Below are 5,000 nucleotides of genomic sequence, written 5' to 3'. Positions count from 1 at the left end.
TTTTACCTCATGATGCTACCTACCATTGATCAGAAATTTGAAATTACTCAATGTTTTCGGGTCATTAGCCCCCAAAAACCTTTTTAGGACCTTAGTCCCCAAAAACCTTTTTAGGACCTTAGTCCCCAAATCCTTTTTAAGGTCCTTAAACCCCAAAATCCTATTTAAGGTCCTCGGTCTAACCACTGTTTTTCTTTTCTCTGCAGACTGAAAGATGCTGAAACACGTCAGCCATCACCGCTCCACCACGTCTATGACCAGAACCTCCTGCAGTAGCCTGAAGGTGCGCGGTGAACCCCCTCCCCCCAAAATCATAAGGACGCAGGATGACTCCGTCTTGCGTTACGAGACCACAATACCCCAGGAGGTTCTCTTCAGCTCGCCGGAGCTCCTCAGGAAGGACCTGAGCTCCCCGGAATCCTGCACGAGCGACCTGGGCTCGCCTGAAATCATCAAGAGGTGCACCAAATCCGGGAGGTCGCAGTCCTTGCAGAGCTCCCCGGTGGTGAGAAGGAAGCTCTTGGACGTCCCGGAGGGATTCGAAGGCGCGCCCTTCAAGCAGAACTTCTTGGACGTCCCGAACACTTTCAGGAACTTGTCCAGCAGCGGTCAGGAGTCTGACGAAGACCCGCACAGTTCGCCGGAAATTAGCAAGAAGGACCTCAACTCCAGCAGGGCCACGACTCTGCCCCGGCGCGGTGTCCAGAGGGCCTTAGACATACTCGCTCTGAAAGGGCAGGATGTTGCTCGCAAGTCCTTCAGGAGTGCGGATACCTGCAGCATAGCCTCGTCGACTGGAAGCTTTTCTTCCTACTGTCCTGGAAAGCTCACTTCCAGGGCATCTTCGACTTCCTCCCTCGCAGATCAAACCGTGGTGAGTATTGTTGACGTTTTGCTGTTAATTATTATTATTATTATTATTATTATTATTATTATTATTATTATTATTATTATTATTATTATTATTATTATTATTATTATTCAGCTATTTCTCCTACCAGTTGACCCATATCTGACCAACAGCATGAGGCCACAAGCACAGAGAGAGAGAGAGAAAAAAAGTTTTGAACAGGAATATTAATTCTGTGAGTAAATTATTGATTGTGAGGATATAAGCGCATGGCTCTTGTGTTTATAGTTCACCAGAGAGAGAGAGAGAGAGAGAGAGAGAGAGAGAGAGAGAGAGAGAAAAGAATATTACATTTGACATCTCTCATTCCATACTCACCTTTGCGTGGTCCGTGTTCGTTTGACAAAGGCAATTTCACTTTTTTTGCTTCGTGCTAGTTTGCTTGGCAAATTAACATTCGTACAGATGGACTTTCGAATGATCGCGTAATTACAAGGTCTCGCCTACAAAATTACAGGTTGGCGGTCCATGAGATGCAGTGCTATGCCAGGCGTTATTTATTTTTTGTCTTCATAGCATGAAATAACGCTTGTGATTAGCTAGATCCTCTCGAGGCATTGTTGCGTTGGGAGGTTTCGCTGTCGGAGAATTGGAGTAAAATTGGATGGTGCCAATTTGAAAGCAGTCTCGCCCGGGGGTGATGCTTGATGTTTGCTTGTGTGCTTGTGTGGTTTTTATAATGCACGAGTCTTGCTTAAGACTTTTATCGGAAGTGATGGATACGGTGATGAGTTGTGTGTGAGCAAATGCCTCTGTTATTAAGCTATCAGGCAGACTCAAACAAACTACTTAACTTGTTGTCTAATACTTTGATCGTAACATAAAAACAATTGCAGATTTTGAGGTATTGTAAATTTATGCAGTATTTTATACACACGCGCACACGAACTCACACGTATGTATGTATGTATGTATGTATGTATGTATGTATGTATGTATGTATGTATGTATGTATGTATGTATGTATGTATGTATAGATACATATATAAATATAAATACATAATATACATGTATAGACGTATATATATATATATATATATATATATATATATATATATATATATATATATATATATATATATATAATGTCCTTTATTTTAAGTTAATATGTGTGTCTGCTTTCCAATGTATTTTTTTAACAGATATCTAACCTTGTTTATTGAGACAAGAAAGATTTCATTTTACTATCACATCAGTAAGCTGGGCTCGATCGTGTTCAGATTATTATTATTATTATTATTATTATTATTATTATTATTATTATTATTATTATTATTATTATTATTATTATTATCCAATCTCATATTTAAGAGATACCTAACCACGTTTATCTAGGCAGGAAAGATGTCATATCCTAATTATTTAATCAGTAGGCTGTGAGTGATACTATTATTATTATTATTATTATTATTATTATTATTATTATTATTATTATTATTATTATTATTACATGTGGCAAAATAATACGGTGGTGTCCTTTTGCTCGTGTGGTTTGTTCACACACTTCATATTTAAGTTCTCAGGAGAATGTGTCAAGTGACTACAACTTGTTTTCCTTCCCGGCGAGGCCATTTATTTTATTGTCGCTCAGGATGTGTGGACAAAAGTTCCTGTCTGTCATTTTTAGGGCAGCTCTTCATGTAGGCTAAATGCCAGTCAGGTCTGTTCTCACGGAAAGTCAGTATTTGTAGAGATTTGGCTAGTCATCGGGTAGGATTTTACTCGGCACAATTTTAACAAGCGCATGCGCGGTCTTTCGCTGTTCCTCGGTAGTGCTTGGAGTATGAATGCGTTTTTGGGCAGCTTGGTCCAGTTGTCATGAGCCTCGTCGTATCTGCCGGGGACTTGGGATCGATCCGAGGTGGGGCGTAGGATAAACATCTTAGGCTCGTTTGACGGAAATTCGTGGAAATTGAATACCTGAGAAGTGAATTGTATACCAGGTAGTTGGTCGAAAGGCATGAGTCTTGCAACCTCATCCTAGAAGACGGGTGAGAACCGGAAGTTTAAGGCCCAGCGGAGACACCCCTCTCAAAGGAGAATAAATAATAATAAATAATTATATATGTATATATATATATATATATAAATTTATATATATATATATATATATATATATATATATATAAAATATAATATATAAATGTATATATATTATAATATATATACTTACATGTGTGTGTGTTTTTAACATGCGTACAGTTAAATTCACGTTTGGCATTTGTGTAACCTGTAGGAGCATTATGTATCTCTACGCAGTACATCAACACAACAGCCCCTTTTCGTAGGCGTTTTGCCATTTCAACCGTACCAGCTTCGCCAGTGTATTTTCACCCTGGTAACAACCAGTACCCACCATTAAAGCAAGACCGTTCCTTCGTCCTACACGGCCGCGGTCCTGGGCAGTGTGTTTACATACCCCGTCGATGGTAATTAGACCTGTATTTCGCCAGGTGCTATAATAACGAACGTCCGAAGACCAGGAAAAGAGAGTGAGGAGTTTGGGTCCTTGTCTTCTGTAGGGGGGTGGGGTGGGACCTCTCTGATGGGGTGGGGAGGGGGGGTGTTATACAGGGAGTCTGGAATTACAGGTTCAAAGACTTCTCGAGTTGTTCTTCGGACGAGGAATACGAGTTATAGTTGTATTCATAACTCGTCTGTTCAGTTGGAGCTACGATTTTGCACCCTTTGTTCCCCAACTTAGGTTTAAAAATTTTTTTTTTTTTTTGTTTTTTTTTTTTGTTTTTGTTTCAGTGGAGGGTGACTTTTGAAGGTTCAAAAGAGTTTTGTTTTTTGTTCTTTTGAGATTCGATTAAAGGGTGCCTTTTGAAGGAAGGTGTAAACCTACATTAGGTTCAAAAGATTGATTTTTTTTTTTTTTGAGCTTCAGTTAAAGGGTGCTTTGTGAAGGAAGGTGCAAACTCAACTTAGGTTCAAAAGATTTTTTTTTTTTTGAGCTTTCGTTAAAGGGTGCTTTTGAAGCAAGGTACAACCCCAACTTAAGTTTAAAAGATTTTTTTTTCTTTTGAGATTCAGTTTAAGGGTTCCTTTTGAAGGAAGGTGCAAACCTAACTTAGGTTCAAAAGCTTTTTTTTTCTTTTGAGCTTCAATTAAAGGGTGCCTTTTGAAGGAAGTTGCAAACCCAACTTGAGTTTAAAAGCCTTTTTATTTGTCCTTTTGAGATTCAGTTAAAGAGTATCTTTTGAAGGAAGCTGTAACCCCAATTTAAGTTTGAAAATACTTTTTTTTTGAGCTGCAATTTAAGGGTTCCTTTTGAAGGAAGGTGCAACCCCAACTTAGGTTTAAAAGTTTTTTTTTATTTGTCCTTTTGAGATTCAGTTAAAGGGTTACTTTTGAAGGAAGGTGCAACCCCAACTTAGGTTTAAAATATTTTCTTGTTCTTTTGAGTGCCAAATTAAAGGTGCATTTTTAAAGGTAGGTTTAAAAGATTTTTTTTCTTTTGAGCTCCAGTTAAAAGGTTCCTTTTGAAGGAAGGTGCTATCTTGGTTCATCTTCCAGAAAGAATGAAAATTAAATTTTTCTTCAAAAATTGCAAACATATAATAATCTAATGGTTTTATTAACCTTTTTCTTTGCTTTTCAAATACGAAAACAGCTCTACAGATAAAGGTAATTTTCATCGTTGTAAATCGGTAAACATTATAAGGAATAAACCATCAGATTCTGGGCAGCCTAGCTTGTAATAATAATAATAATAATAATAATAATAATAATAATAATAATAATAATAATAATAATAATAATAATAAGTGGAAAACTGTCATTAGGAGTTATAATGGTAAGAATAGTGAAATACATAAATAATAATAATAATAATAATAATAATAATAATAATAATAATAATAATAATAATAATAATAATAATAAGTGGTAATATTGTAGGACAGTAAAATGAGAGAGATTTGAGATTGAAGAGAGAGAGAGAGAGAGAGAGAGAGAGAGAGAGAGAGAGAGAGAGAGAGAGAGAGATAATTTAACAGAATATTTTTCCCATGTTTCATCTCCTCTTGAAAGGGGTTGATTACTATTTATATGAGAGAGAGAGAGAGAGAGAGAGAGAGAGAGAGAG

General features: G+C 37.2%; 1 pseudogene; it reads left to right on the top strand.

The window, feature by feature from the left end:
• LOC136836309 (uncharacterized) overlaps positions 1 to 5,000 on the top strand; it is a 372,161-nt pseudogene that overhangs the window by 311,898 nt on the left and 55,263 nt on the right.

This window comes from Macrobrachium rosenbergii, chromosome 56 (assembly GCF_040412425.1).
Source record: "Macrobrachium rosenbergii isolate ZJJX-2024 chromosome 56, ASM4041242v1, whole genome shotgun sequence".
Taxonomy (NCBI): Eukaryota; Metazoa; Arthropoda; class Malacostraca; order Decapoda; family Palaemonidae; genus Macrobrachium; species Macrobrachium rosenbergii.
The sequence above is the reverse complement of the archived record's forward strand: the minus strand, read 5'-3'. Positions and strand labels throughout refer to the sequence as shown.